Source organism: Triticum dicoccoides, chromosome 5A (genome assembly GCF_002162155.2).
Source record: "Triticum dicoccoides isolate Atlit2015 ecotype Zavitan chromosome 5A, WEW_v2.0, whole genome shotgun sequence".
In the NCBI taxonomy this organism is placed as follows: Eukaryota; Viridiplantae; Streptophyta; class Magnoliopsida; order Poales; family Poaceae; genus Triticum; species Triticum dicoccoides.
In genome coordinates, this window is record NC_041388.1 from 196,696,364 (window position 1) to 196,713,381 (window position 17,018).

Here is a 17,018-nt window from a genome sequence, read left to right on the forward strand (position 1 = left end):
CACGTTGGGGGAAATGGTGCCGTGGGTTGGAGTAGTGTTGTGGGAATCGTGAGTGGCAGTGTATGAAACGTGATGGTCACTATAGTTCAACTTCCATGGACAAGCTGTCATGTCTACTGACACATGCATTGCATACCTATCACTGGGAGGAATGATAGAGAAAGCTAGGCGGATAAATAGTTCCTTATAGTCAAGCGGACCTACACTGCTACTTGCTCCAAAGATATGCACACCATCGAAATAGTTCATCTATATCAATATACACAGAGAGGAAATATTTTTTTACAAGAGAGGAAATAGTTCATCCATCCATAATGCCCTGCTGCTGGTGCAACTTCTTCTTCTTATTCTTCTTCTTCTTCTTCTCATTTTCTGTGGGAGGCGGCTTTGCAACAAGCTCCTTGGACCATGCAGCTCTTTCGAAACTCACACGGGCATCAAGGGAAGCATATTTTATCCGCTCGTACGTCAAGGGATAATTCTCCCATCCAGACGACCTTAATGCCAGTGTGTCGTCACCCTTCTGAAGATTTGTACCAAGCATAAGATTTGCTACGTCGAATAGGGATGGTGTCTGTTTATCACAATCTTCTACAGGAATTTTGATTCTGGTTTGTAGGTCAGCGATGCTTTTCAAATCAAGGTTGTACGACACCAGCTTCTATTTTTCCCCTTCGATGGTTGCCCCACAGAAGTATATATCCTCCTGAGACAAGAAATCGTGGAGCTCACCTGGCATGGAGGGCGCATGTATGATGTATACACCAAAACATCATCTTCGAGGCACAGCTGAAGGACGACGGCGCGTTGGATCTTCCCAGTGGCACGCTCTATGTACTCTGCGTCGAGACCGATGACCTTCATCTCTACCTTTTGGAGGTAGTTGGATACATTGTTTATCCACTTTCGAACAACCCTTGGGTGGTCAGTGACGGTGGCAACTATGCTCAACGAGCCTTCGGCGGGTACATGTTGGACGCTAAAAACATGCATCTGGATCTCTTTCGTCATTTGGAACCGCTGGACCGAAGGGCTATGGTTTGGAGAATTAGGATCAGATGTCTAGTGTAACTGAAGAAGATGATTATTTAAAGGGGCTACGGAATTACTCCAGGAGTATGTGAAGAGGTTAAAACAATGCGAATGCAGTGGGGTTTCGATGCAAATGAAGATGAAGGAGAGGTGAAGAAGCAGAGGAAAATTGGTTCCCGATGGAGAAGTAAATGGGAGACGTGGCTTGCTGGCAGTTGATTAGACGGCTAGGTAGACTAAAAGAAAAGGCTATGCGGGTAGACTGAGGAGTGGTACCTGTCCATGTACGTGCCCATCCTTCTAGAGGTACATGTGCCACTGGCTAGTTGAGGTCACTCTTTTGAATCACCGTGGTGACAAATTTTATGATTCCTTTTTATTTCTGTACCCCTCCTTACAGGTGGGACCTATGCAAACAGATATAAAATATGTGTTGTAGCTGGTTCGGATGGATATTGGCGCGTGCGTGGGAGACACAACATTCTCTAGTTATGGAATATGCGGTTAACCTCAAAAAAGAAAAAAAAACTTCTTCGTGCTTTCGCATGCACGAGAATTTGGTTTTGCTCGCAATATGGATGATACCTGGAGGATGAAGTGAACCCAGAGGCATGCTAGCATGGGAGACCTATTTCCGCTATACAGTACTACTCCGTATGTTCATACTAGTAGTAGTACAACTGTGGTACACTTGATGGTCAAAATATTATTCATCTGATCCTCACAGTGAAGTGACAAGACCCTGCGCCCGAGGTGACACTAGTATAGGCGGCGTGTTCGGGTTACCAAAGTTAGCCTCACCTTGTGCACTGTGCAGTCACTGTCACCGTCGTTGTATAGCATGCTTCACCTCGTCTCCCTCTCCCCTAGAACCACTCCATCTACATCTCCGTCTCGCCAGAGATCCTGAGGTCAGTCTTCATCATCTCATTGTGTCCCGCGTACCCTCGCCTTACTGGCCTCCCCCAGTACGAATATTCCCTCACTAGCCTCTCCAGCACTGAGAGCCTTCTCCCCCATAAATCAAGCCCCCCAAAACCCCACCTTCCAAACTCCACCATGGCCGAACGCGAATCGCACAACATCCATATGAGCTGCGATTGGAGGAATCTCCCCAGTGACATCCTCGACCTCTGTTGTTCATGTATGGATATGTTGAGCGCCCTGCGACTAGCTGCATGCTCGAGGGACATGCACACGGCCATCATCGGAGCGGGGCCTAAGCTTTTGAAGACACCCTGCTTGCTGCTATCTGGTCTTGCGAGATTTGTTCACCATGATATGGAGGCATACATGATGCCCCCCGACTTCAATCCGACCTCCATTAGCCGAAACTTCTTTGCAGGTATGTAGTGGGTCTCCATACATCATTTCCCTCGACTTCGATCCGATCACCATCGCCCGAAACTTCTTGGCAGCTATGTACTGGGTCGGCATGAACTCCCACTAGATGGCTGCCGTCAGAGAAGACCGAAAAAAGTTGGTGCTCGTGAACTTCCACACCTCCCATGATATTATCCTTCCTACGTTGGATTATATAGGGTTTTACCGTCGCGGTCCAAGTCATCTAGATTACGAAGTCAGTAGGGCGCACCTTGTTTTGCATAATATTTTAATCTGCCAAGTGCCCACACAAGACGTGAATTACGCAAACTTCGAGCTAATTGCCTTGTTCGACCGCGGACTCTCCTATCTTTCTGCTGGTGCCTTCTTTAGCTGGAGACAGCTCACCTCACAGTGGATCGTCAAAGCTGATACACACTTCTATGATGCTATTGAACAAAATGGCATCACCTACGTGATCGACAAAGCAGATGGTACCACATATTGCTGGGACGGCTCGTGAAAGTTATTTTCGTCTGATGTTAATGATAACACCATGACACTGTTTGGACTTTCTGTGATGATTGGCATATCCCTATTTGAGTAGAACTATGGCAATGTATTAGAGACGCTGTAAATCAGCTATATTTGGAATGAGTTAATTCATCCGGTTGTGACCATGTCATTACAGCCAATTTGTACCCCTGAATAATCAAACGGTTAGGAAGATATGGATATTATAGTTATTTTATAGTAATCTATATACTACTAAATATGAGTTTGTGTCAATGGCCATTTTAGTTTCCTCATTTTCATGATGTAGAAACATGCATCACACTGTTGGTTTCATCTAACCATACATTAGGGAAGTAAATGTGCATATGGAGAACTCTATATTTGGAATGAAATCCTGTAATGCTTACCATGTGTACATACTATATTCGCCCTTCAACAATCAATGGCTAGAATAATATCCTCACAAAAATTTTGCCCACAGAACATGAGTATATAACAATGCATGGTCTGTTAGTTTTCTTGAAGAATTTGTTTGTGAGGATAGAACATGATTACATAACATGCATGACATGGTAGTTTCCTGTGAAGAATCGATTGCGAGATAACATGAGTATAACCATGCATGGCACTTCTATATTTTCAAACCCAATATACATTTCCCTGCATTTTCCTCTCAGTTCCAAGAGGGGCATATCAATGTTGTTTCTTGCATTATCCTACTCATACTCTGAACAACGTTGATCTTACATTAACAATGCATGTCCTTTTTGATATGATGTAGTGTCCCTATAGTTACCGCCCTTTGTAATCACACCACCTTTTCCAAAAACAGGGAAGCACAACTGGTTCCTCGCTCGATCAGATGACGGCAAAAGACTGATGATCATTCACACACATGAGCCAGAAAAGTTATATTGCAAAAACCCCACTGTATACAAGCACCGTGAAATACATGAGTATCCGGACAGTGGCTGTTACGTCTATGAGCAGGATACCAGCTTGTTGGGGCCTTTAGGATTTTTGAGTTGGAGGCGGGTAAACAGACTTGGTTCACACTCTCTGTTTCTCGGACTCAATTATCCGATTAACCAAAAGATCACCATTGGCAAGGACCTTGATGGCAGAGATGCTCTGTTTGCTATGGAAAACTATGTCTACACAGCAAGCCCTAGGACTTCGGGAGCAAACTCCCCTGATTGTCAACGATACAGCCTATAGCCAAAAGAAGGTGAGAATGACAAAGGCATCTGGATTAACTTTGATCCTTGGATGTCTCAAGTCTGACACGCAGTGATGTGGTTCAAGCCTTCAGGTTGATAGGTAATTGGGTTGTTGCGTCGAAAGGGGGGAGTACTGGTGTCTCTGGATCACTGGTCGCTGAAGTGGGGCTGCAAATTATGATGGCGTTGGATCATCCCTCTTCAAATGACTTGTTGTCTTTGCTGCTTGTTCTGGATAGGTAGTTCTCTCTTTTGTTATGCATATTCCTTGTCATTTTTTCATCCTTGTCTATGTCACTCTTACTATGTAATAGTTGCCTCTATTTAGAATGTCATTCTCGTCTGGATCACGAGAGTCTGAGCGCTGCAGATGGGTGCGTTTTGGTGGTGTAGCAAGAATTCTTATGAACTATCATGTCTTGCTGTTTATGTCAGTAGTAGTCACTAGTTAGTGTTTGAATGTTGTATATATCGTTGTTTCGAACTGTTTATTGTCTTGAAGTGCTGGTGGGCTAAATGAGCGCATCACCATTCTCCAGTGTTCAGAGTATATCTCCTTTTTTCAAGTTATAATTTGAGCTCGATTTCTTTTCGATGATGAACACTTATTTGGTCAAGTGAGGTGTCGTTGAATATGGGCCGAGTAGTAACGCAATGCTAAGCGGGTCAATTATGACTCTCAGGCCAGGCTCTCAAAAGAACCTCTAAAAAAGTCCAGGCTCTCAAAAAAGAAAGAATAAGGACTCTTAGGCCGACATGTGGGCGCCACCGATGTTTTTGTGCGCTTGCACGCCGAGAGCATATTAGCGCATGTTCGAAATTCATGCTACCTTTTCATCCCCAATCTCCCCCACCTCGTGAATCTCAATTCCTACTCTAGTTCCCCCAAATCCCCCTCCTATACTCCATGTACCCAAGCGCACTATCATGTCGCCGGTCAATGCGGATCTCCGAGCCGGAGATCCTGAGGTCCGTCCTGCCTTTGGGAGCTGCGTGCTGCCGCTCAACAGTGGCATGGCGACGCTTGGCGACCAGTTTGCTGGCAAAGTGCTGATGGTAACCATCAATGGCGACCAGCCTCCCGTCTCGCTGGACAACCTTGTCAAAGCTCTTGGCATTGCACACGACATCCAAATAAGTGACTTGCTCATCGAAGTCTGTCTGCCACCGACTAGTTTCTTCGTCAGGTCCCGAACAACTTTCGACTGCAGTCGTGTGTTCGAATCTTCTTGGCGTTTGTTCTGCGATGGCGCGCTTGTGAGCTTTGATCGGTGGCACCCAGGATGGGGCTCGGTGCCCTATAAGCTTGACTTTTTAACAAAGCTTACCTTCCACGACATGCCTCGATGTGCTTGTAACAGCGAGTCCATGAATGAGCTTATCAACGATCTTGGAGGTGAGCTCGTAAGTATGTCTGTTCCTCCAGACAGCTGGGCTCTAACGGTTATGGCATGGATTAAGAAGCCATCCACCATACCGAAGGTGATTGGTGTTGAGATACCGGTGCAGGAACCAGGGTTGTACTATTCTTCGCCACCAAGGCCGCCGCGGACCACGTCGGGGATGTACCTATATCGAGTGTTCGTGCGCTACCTCTTGAGCACTGCGTTGATTTTCCCTTGAAGAGGAAAGGGTGATGCAGCAAAGTAGCATAAGTATTTCCCTCCGTTTTTGAGAACCAAGGTATCAATCCAGTAGGAGACTACACGCAAGTCCCTCGTACCTACACAAACAAATAAGAACCTCACAACCAATGCGATAAAGGTGTTGTCAATCCCTTCACGGTCACTTACCAGAGTGAAATCTGATAGAGATAATAATAATAAGATAATTTTTTGGTATTCTTATGATATAGATTGGAAAATAAAGATTGCAAAATAAAAGGTAACAGAAATAACTTGTTGACTAAAGATTAAGATAAAGGAGAATAGACCCGGGGCCATAGGTTTCACTAGTGGCTTTTCTTGGGATAGCATAAGTATTACGGTGGTTGAACAAATTACTGTCGAGCAATTGATAGAAAAGTGCATAATTATGAGAATATCTAGGCATGATCATGTATATAGGCATCACGTCCGCGACAAGTAGACCGAAACGATTCTGCATCTACTACTATTACTCCACACATCGACCGCTATCCAGCATGCATCTAGAGTATTAAGTTCATAAGAAGAGAGTAATGCATTAGGCAAGATGACATGGTGTAGAGGGATAAACTCAAGCAATATGATATAAACCCCATCTTTTTATCCTCGATGGCAACAATACAATACATGCCTTGCTGCCTCTGCTTTCACTGGGAAAGGACACTGCAAGATTGAACCCAAAGCTAAGCACTTTTCCCGTTGCAAGAAAGATCAATCTAGTAGGCCAAACCAAACTGATAATTCGAAGAGACTTGCAAATATAACCAATCATACATAAAAGATTTCAGAGAAGAATCAAATATTGTTCATAGATAAACTTGATCATAAACCCACAATTCATCCGATCTCGACAAACACACTACAAAAAGAGTTACATCAAATAGATCTCCAAGAAGATCGAGGAGAACATTGTATATAGATCCAAAGAGAGAGAAGAAGCGATCTAGCTAATAACTATGGACCCGAAGGTCTGAAGTAAACTACTCACACATCATCGGAGGGGCCATGGAGTTGATATAAAGGCCCTCCGTGATCGATTCCCCTTCCGGCGGAGCTCCGCAAAAGGCCCCAAGATGGGATCTCTTGGGTACAGAAGGTTGCGGCGGTGGAAATAGGGTTTCGTGGTGCTCCTGGATGTTTTCGGGGTATATGAATATATATAGGAGGAAGAAGTAGGTCGGTGTAGCCACGAGGGGGCCACGAGGGTGGAGGGCGCGCCCAGGGGGTAGGCGTGCCCCTACCTCGTGGCCTCCTTGTTGGTTTCTTGACGTCCACTCCAAGTCCCCTGGATCATGTTTGTTCCAAAAATAACTCTCCTGAAGGTTTTATTCCGTTTGATATTCCTTTTCTGTGAAACACTGAAATAGGCAAAAAACAACAATTTGCATTGGGCCTTGGGTTAGTAGGTTAGTCCCAAAAATAATATAAAAGTGTATAAATAAGCCCATTAACATCCAAAACAGATAATATAATAGCATGGAATAATAAAAAATTATAGATACGTTGGAGACGTATCATCGTGCATGTTGAAGAAGTGGTGAATCCATCAATCGAAGTCCTGCCGCCGCCGCTGGTGCCAGGGTCCCTCGACAATGTCCATTACAGGAGTCAACGTCAGACTTTCCCCGTGTTGCTCGGAACAATGGATGGCACAAGGCTGCTACCTCTTGAGCTTGCGTTGGATTTCCCCGAAGAGGAAGGATGATGCAGCAGAGTAGCGTAAGTATTTCCCTCAGTTTTTGAGAACCAAGGTATCAATCCAGTAGGAGGCCACGCTCAAGTCCCTCGTACATGCACAAAACGATAGCTACTCACAACCAACGCGATTAGGGGTTGTCAATCCCTTCACGGTCACTTACGAGAGTGAGATCTGATAGATATAATATTTTTGGTATTTTTGGTATAGAGATGCAAAGTGAAAAGTAAAAGGAAAAGTAAAAAGAAAAGCAAGATTAAAGTGATGGAGATTGATATGATGAGAATAGACCCGAGGGCCATAGGTTTCACTAGTGGCTTCTCTCAAGAGCATAAGTATTCTACGGTGGGTGAACAAATTACTATTGAGCAATTGACAGAATTGAGCATAGTTATGAGAATATCTAGGCATGATCATGTATATAGGCATCACGTCCATGAAAAGTAGACCGAAACGATTCTGCATCTACTACTATTACTCCACTCATAGACCGCTATCCAGCATGCATCTAGAGTATTAAGCTAAAAACAGTGTAACGCTTTAAGCAAGATGACATGATGTAGAGAGATAAATTCATGCAATATGAAATAAACCCCATCTTGTTATCCTCGATGGCAACGATGCAATACGTGCCTTGCTGCCCCTTCTGTAACTGGGAAATGACACCGCAAGATCGAACCCAAAGCTAAGCACTTCTCCCATGGCAAGAAAAACAAATCTAGTAGGCCAAACCAAACTGATAATTCGACGAGACTTGCAAAGATAACCAATCATACATAAAAGAATTCAGAGAAGATTCAAATATTATTCATAGATAGACTTGATCATAAACCCACAATTCATCGGTCTCAACAAACACACCGCAAAAATAAGATTACATCAAATAGATCTCCATGAGAGAGGGGGAGAACTTTGTATTGAGATCCAAAAAGAGAGAAGAAGCCATCTAGCTACTAACTATGGACCCGAAGGTCTGAGGTAAACTACTCACACTTCATCGGAGGGGCTATGATGATGTAGAAGCCCTCCGTGATGACGGACCTCTCCGGCGGAGCTCCGGAACAGGTCCCAAGATGGGATCTTGAGGATACAGAAAGTTGCGGCGGTGGAATTAGGTTTTTGTCTTCCTCTCTGTTCGTTTGGGGGTACGTAGGTATATATAGGAGGAATAAGTACGTCGGTGGAGCTCCGAGGGGCCCACGAGGCAGGGGGGCGCGCCCTAAGGGGGGGCGCCCCCCCCCCCCACCCTCGTGACCGCCTCTCTGATGCCTTGGAGTAGGGTCCAAGTCTCCTGGATCACGTTCGTTGAGAAAATCACGTTCCCGAAGGTTTCTTTCCGTTTGGACTCACTGAAATAGGCAAAAAACAGCAATTCTGGGCCGGGCCTCCGGTTAATAGGTTAGTCCCAAAAATAATATAAAATTGGAAAATAAAGCCCAATATAGTCCAAAACAGTAGATAATATAGCATGGAGCAATCAAAAATTATAGATACGCTGGAGACGTATCAGGCATCCCCAAGCTTAATTCCTGCTCGTCCTCGAGTAGGTAAATGATAAAAAGAGAATTTTTGATGCGGAGTGCTACTTGGCATAATTTCAATGAAAATCTTTCTTAATTGTGGTATGAATATTCAGATTCGAAAGATTCAAGACAAAAGTTCATGTTGACATAAAAATAATAATACTTCAAGCATACTAACAAAGCAATTATGTCTTCTCAAAATAACATGGCCAAAGAAAGTTATCCCTACAAAATCATATAGTCTGGCTATGCTCTATCTTCACCACACAAAGTATTTAAATCATGCACAACCCCGATGACAAGCCAAGAAATTGTTTCATACTCTAACTTTTTCAAACTTTTTCAATATTCACGCAATACATGAGCGTGAGCCATGGATATAGCACTATATGTGGAATAGGGTGGTGGTTGTGGAGAAGACAAAAAGAGGGGAAGATAGTCTCACATCAACTAGGTGTATCAACAGGCTATGGAGATGCCCATCAATAGATATCAATGTGAGTGAGTAGGGATTGCCATGCAACGGATGCACTAGAGCTATGAGCATATGAAAGCTCAACAAAAGAAACTAAGTGGGTGTGCGTCCAACTTGCTTGCTCACGAAGACCTAGGGAAATTTTGAGGAAGCCCATCATTGGAATATACAAGCCAAGTTCTATAATGTAAATTCCCACTAGTATATGGAAGTGACATGATGAGAGACTCTCTATCATGAAGATCTTGGTGCTACTTTGAAGCACAAGTGTGGTAAAAGGATAGTATCATTGTCCCTTCTCTCTTTTTCTCTCATTTTTTATTTGGGCCTTCTCTTTTTTTATGGCCTCTTTTTTTTCGTCCGGAGTCTCATCCTGACTTATGGGGGAATCGTAGTCTCTATCATCCTTTCCTCACTTGGGACAATGTTCTAAAAATGATGATCATCACACTTTTATTTTCTTACAACTCAACAATTACAACTCGATACTTAGAACAATATATGACTCTATATGAATGCCTCCGGTGGTGTACCGGGATATGCAATGAATCAAGAGTGACATGTATGAAAGAATTATGAATGGTGGCTTTGCCACAAATACGATGTCAACTACATGATCATGCTAGCAATATGACAATGATGGAGCGTGTCATAATAAATGGAACGGTGGAAAGTTGCATGGCAATATATCTCGGAATTGCTATGGAAATGCCATGATAGGTAGGTATGGTGGCTGTTTTGAGGGAGGTATATGGTGGGTGTATGATACCGGCGAAAAGTGCGCGGTATTAGATAGGCTAGCAATGGTGGAAGGATGGGAAAAAGTGCATATAATCCATGGACTCAACATTAGTCATGACGAACTCATATACTTATTGCAAAAATCTAGAAGTTATCAAAGAAAAGTATTACACGTATGCTCCTAGGGGATAGATTGGTAGGAAAAGACCATCGCTCATCCCTGACCGCCACTCATAAGGAAGACAATCAATAAATAAATCATGCTCCGACTTCATCGCATAACGGTTCACCATACTTGCATGCCACGAGAATCACAAACTTTAACATAATTATTCTTTAAATTCACAATTACTCAACTAGCATGACTCTAATATTATGACCTCCATATCTCAAAACCATTATCATGCTTCAATCTTTTCTTAGTATTCAACGCACTCAAAGGAAAGTTTCACAAATCTTGAATACCAAGCATATTATTATTAAGCAAATTACCATGCTATTAAGACTCTCAAAATAATCTAAGTGAAGCATGAGAGATCAATAGTTTCTTTAAAACAAATCCACCACCGTGCTCTAAAAGATCTAAGTGAAGCACATAGAGAAAAATTATAACGCTCAAAAGATATAAGTGAAGCACATAGAGTATTCTATCAAATTCTAATTCATGTATGTGTCTCTCAAAAGGTGTGTACAACATGGATGATTGTGGCACACTAATAAACAAAGACACAAATAATACAAGACGCTCCAAGCAAAACACATATCATGTGGTGAATAAAAATATAGCTCCAAGTAAAGTTACCGATTGAAGTAGACGAAAGAGGGGATGCCTTCCGGCGCATCCCCAAGCTTTGGCTTTTAGGTGTCCTTAGATTATCTTGGGGGTGCCATGGGCATCCCCAAGCTTAGGCTCTTGCCACACCTTGTTCCATAATCCATCAAATCCTTACCCAAAACATGAAAACTTCACAACACAAAACTTAAGGTAGAAAACTCGTGAGCTCCGTTAGCGAAAGAAAACAAAAGACCACTTCAAGGTACTGTAATGAACTCATTCTTTATTTATATTGGTGTTAAACCTACTGTATTCCAACTTCTCTATGGATTATAAACTATTTTACTAGCCATAGATTCATCAAAATAAGAAAACAACACATGAAAAACAGAATCTGTCAAAAACAGAACAGTCTGTAGTAATCTCTAGCTAGCGCAAGATCTGGAACCCAAAAAACTCGAAAATAAATTGATGGACGTGAGGAATTTATCTATTAATCATCTTCAAAAATAATTAACTAAATATCACTTTCCAAATAGAAATGACAGCAGTTCTTGTGAGCGCTAAAGTTTCTGTTTTTTACAGCAAGTTCAACAAGACTTTCCCCAAGTCTTCCCAATGGTTCTACTTGGCACAAACACAAATTAAACACAAAAAAACACAACCAAAACAGAGGCTAGATAATTTATTTATTACTAAATAGGAGAAAAAAGCAAGGAATAAAAATAAAATTGGATTGCCTCCCAACAAGCGCTATCATTTAACGCCCCTAGCTAGGCATAAAAGCGAGGATAGATCTAGGTATTGCCATCTTTGGTAGGCAATTCTTCGATGAGGCATCTATTTCCCTTAGGAATTTCTTTCTTTCTAGTGATTATCAAACTTTTAGGCACAAGATCGAAAAATTCATTTGTAGCAATTGGTTCCTTAATGATAGAAAAAAGATTGGGATGAATACTTATAGATTTAAGATCCGCAGTTTCTTTACTAGATGATTCACCCTTATTTAGGAACATATATATACTTGGCAATTTTAGTAGGAGGACTTGGAGTATTCTTTACGGAACAAAAAGCGGTTCCCAAGTTTGTAATGATACCCTCAAGTTTATCAATTCTAATAGAATCTAAGTTTATCTTCTCATTAACTATGGTTTCCTTTTCCTTCATATTTTTCAAAGTCATTCCTACCTTAGATCCATATTGAGTAATTTGATTGTGGATCTTTTTATCTAGATTTTCAATTAATTCAATAGTAGCCACTTTATTTTCAATAATTTCAAGTCTTTGCATAACATGCTCCAAAGTTAACATGGTTCCATTGACCAAGAGAGGTGGTGAGCCAAATAAATCTAACATAGCATTATAAGAATAAAAAGTATGGCTACCCAAGAAGTTCCCTCCGGTAATGGTATCGAGGATATATCTATACCAAGTATTAACACCTACATAAAAATTGCGGAGAAGAACTGAAGTAGATTGCTTCCTGGTAGATCTATTTTGAGCATTGCAAATTCTATACCAAGCATCTTTTAGATTTTCTCCCTACCTTTGATTAAAATTTAGAACTTCATTCTCGGGAGACAACGGAGAAGATATGAGACTATCCATGACGACAAGCAAACAAACTAGCACACGAGCAAACAAGAGCAAACGGGCAAAAGAGGCAAACGGAAAAGAGAGGCGGAGAAGGAGAAGGAGATTGGGAAAGAGAGGGCGAATAAAAAGGCAAGGGTGAAGTGGGGGAGAAGAAAACGAGAGGCAAATGGCAACTAATGTAGTGCGAGAGATAGGGATTGTGATGAGTACTTGGTATGTTGACTTTTTGCGTAGACTCCCCGGCAACGGTGCCAGAAATACTTCTTGCCACCTCTTGAGCTTGCGTTGGATTTCCCCGAAGAGGAAAGGATGATGAAGCAGAGTAGCGTAAGTATTTCGCACAGTTTTTGAGAACCAAGGTATCAATCCAGTAGGAGGCCACGCTCAAGTCCCTCGTACCTACACAAAATGATAGCTACTCGCAACCAACGTGATTAGGGGTTGTCACTCCCTTCATGGTCACTTACGAGAGTGAGATCTGATAGATATAATATTTTTGGTATAGAGATGCAAAGTGAAAAGTAAATGGCAAAGTAAAAAAGCAAAGCAAGATTAAAGTGATGGAGATTGATATGATGAGAATAGACCCGGGGGCCATAGGTTTCACTAGTGGCTTCTCTCGAGAGCATAAGTATTCTACAGTGGGTGAACAAATTACTATTGAGCAATCGACAGAATTGAGCATAGTTATGAGAATATCTAGGCATGATCGTGTATATAGGCATCACGTCCGTGACAAGTAGAACGAAACGATTCTGCATCTACTACTATTACTCCACTCATAGACCGCTCTCCAACATGCATCTAGAGTATTAAGTTAAAAACAGAGTAACTCTTTAAGCAAGATGACATGATGTAGAGAGATAAATTCATGCAATATGAAATAAACCCCATCTTGTTATCCTCGATGGCAACAATGCAATACATGCCTTGTTGCCCCTTCTGTCACTTGGAAAGGACACCGCAAGATCGAACCCAAAGCCAAGCACTTCTCCCATGGCAAGAAAAACCAATCTAGTAGGCCAAACCAAACTGATAATTCGAAGAGACTTGCAAAGATAACAAATCATACATAAAAGAATTCAGAGAAGATTCAAATATTATTCATAGATAGACTTGATCATAAACCCACAATTCATCGGTCTCAACAAACACACCACAAAAAAGAAGATTACATTGAATAGATCTCCACGAGAGAGGGGGAGAACTTTGTATTGAGATCCAAAATGAGAGAAGAAGCCATCTAGCTACTAACTATGGACCCGAAGGTCTGAGGTAAACTACTCACACTTCATCGTAGGGGCTATGATGATGTAGAAGCCCTCCGTGATGACGGCCCTCTCTGGCGGAGCTCTGGAATAGGCCCCAAGATGGGATCTCGAGGATACAGAAAGTTGCGGTGGTGGAATTAGGTTTTTGGCTCCCTCTCTATTCGTTTGGGGGTACGTAGGTATATATAGGAGGAAGAAGTACGTCGGTGGAGCTCTGAGGGGCCCACGAGGCAGGGGGCGCGCCCCCCACCCTCGTGACCGCCTCTCTGATGCCTTGGCGTAGGGTCCAAGTCTCCTGGATCACGTTCGGTGAGAAAATCACGTTCCCGAAGGTTACATTCCGTTTGGACACCGTTTGATATTCCGTTTCTTCGAAACACTGAAATAGGCAAAAAACAGCAATTCTGGGCTGGGTCTTCGGTTAATAGGTTAGTCCCAAAAATAATATAAAAGTGGAAAATAAAGCCCAATATAGTCCAAAATAGTAGATAGTATAGCATGGAGCAATCAAAAATTATAGATACGTTGGAGATGTATCAAGGGTCTAGTCCATCACGCGGCGGAGGCCACTACTTCTTTGGGAGAAGAGGCAGGGCTGGCTGCCTGAATGTGCTCTAATTTGAGGTAACAACTGAGTCTTGTCAGATACTAGTTAAATGCAAGCTATCGGTGTGAAGCACTGATGTGACAGTACATTTGATTGTGACCTGTTCTATTTTTGTACCTGAACTTTTTTAGAAAGGGTTGTACGTCAACTTAATGAACTAGAAGAACTTATTGTGTTGTCTGTCTGTTTTCTTTGCACATCATTCAAGATATTTCCCCATCATTGATAAAGACGATGAACCGTTATGTACGAGTTCGTTGGTTTCAACATAGCCCTACCCATAGCGATCAACTGCTTCCACCTTGATTGTGCTGCCTGCGTGAAACTTGTGTATGTGTGTTTAGTGTGGTATGATGTTCTATATGATTGTGTCAACTATATAAGTTTTCACTGAGCATCAACAATGCATATGGCTGAAAGATGTATTTACGAGCATCGACCGATGGGTCTCTCTCTCTCTCACGCACAAGTGGGACCCGTTGAATTATTTCTTTACTCATGACAGCTTTTAATTAGGTTCCATTGTACTCTAACTTTTTTCTTAAGTTATTAATTGAGCTCAGTGACTTCAAAAACTTATACAGAAGCCTGAGCCTTTCCAGTGTCGTTGAATGTGGGCTGAGTAACCATGTAAAGTTGTACTATACTACACATGCCTTTTTAAACATGAGCAATGCAACTAGGCCGACAATTGTACACAATATCTGGGTCATCTTGTTATTCTCCACCCCGCTGGGCTGCAAATCTTTCCTAGGAGGGATGCATTAGGCTTAACAAGAAAATGGGCTTTCAGAAATAATAAAAACTGGGCAGTAACTATAAAAAATGCACCAAACACGTAATTAGTTTAAAAAAATTATTTTTGGATTTTGAAATTTTTAATTTGAATTAAAATTTGGCTAGTCCCTACATATTTAAGATTGAAAAAAGATAAGTGTCCCGTGCTGCCCTTTCTTGCCCCTCTTCTCCTAGGCACGGTCGTCGAAGGTGAGGAGGGCAAAAGGAGAGCCTGGGAAGGAGCCCAACCCACCCCCCTCGGGCACCAGGCGAGGTAGCCCGACGGGAACGGGAGCACCGGGGAAAGCCTCGATGGAGAGCACAGCGGAGGTGACCCCGTCGACCACCCCCACCAGGGCCAGCTGGGCTCGGCAGGGCTAATGGAGTTGCAGTCCGGGAGGAAGCCTGCCGGGGTCTGTCGGCGTTCTGGGAATGGGGGTCCCTACACTTGCCTGCCTGCGGCCCGCAGCGTGGCTCCTCCAGCAGCCCCGTACGACCCATCTTCACCAGCAAACATTCAAGACCCTCTTGAGGGGCCAAGCCTCGCGAGGCAGACGACGCAAGACCTCCTCAGGGGCGGCCTCACCAGGCCGGCTCGCGAGGGGTGGAGAGATCAAGGCAAGGCGAACCTTGCGAGGTTCCAATGACGCAAGCCATGACGATCAAGACCAGGCGGGCACCAGCGCGCATAGTGTCCTCGTTTCCTCTTTCGTGCTAAAGGGGCAAGCACAGGCAAGGAGTCCCGAGGCATCAGGCAAAGGTTTCCATATCGGTGCAACAAGAGCAAGACCAGCAGGACGGAGGTCACCGTGGAGGCCAAGACGATGTCACCACTAGAGCCTTTGGTAGGCGAAGACTACTTTTGTCAGGATAGCTTGTACTAGCTGTCCCCCTTTACATTGGCCATTGTGGGATCCCTTCCTGCTCAATATTTGGGAAGAGGAACAGGTCCTCTATAAATAGGACTAGCCGCCACCATAGCTGGGGGCGGATCTGGCATCTCATCTTGGAGCAGAGCCATTCCATCCATAGACTAGCACAAGTTCACCAAGCACAACAACACCTCTCCTCAAGAGGTTGTTCTTCCCTTGTAACTGTTCATCCTCAGCCCGAGAGGCAATCCACCACACCACACTGGAGTAGGGTATTACACCACGACGGTGGCCCGAACCAGTATAAATCTTATGTCTCGTGTTCTTTGGGTCTGTCGAGCTAGGCCGTGAAATCATAGAGTGTGTGAGCTAGGCAGGGGGGAGATCTTCGTGCGCACCCCAGTGTTCGAACCTCAAGGGTTTTGCCACAACCCGAAATCCGACATTTGGCACGCCAGGTGGGGGTCCGCTGACACTCCGCAGCTGCAATGTTAGGCGACCCGGGGACCAACGCCGACCGGTGGGGAGCTTGGTCGGCCGGGCGGCCTCGCCTGCCCAAGAAGACCTCAACCCTGCGCCCCAGGAAGCACGTGCACCGCCAAGCGCTGCAGGGCATGGGCGGTGCGGTCAAGCGCCATCCACCCTTACTCCATACTAAGTACGGGAAGCTGCAAGGGCTTCAAGCCACGCCGCGGCCACGACGCCGCACACCCGACGGGAATAAGCAAACATGAGGGTCGCACTCATGGTGCCTTGCGAGCTGCTGCGATGCCAGCTGATGGAGAGTGGCCGGGATACACTGCTGGAGCGTGTCACTGAGCTATTGGACGCCGCTCCCTCGGGAGCGTCTCCCTTCTGCTCCCTGGTTACACCTCAGGCCGCAGCCGGATCGCATGGCGGGCCTCACCGTGCCCGCGCGCCACCGGGCGCGCCTCTGGGCTCCATCGA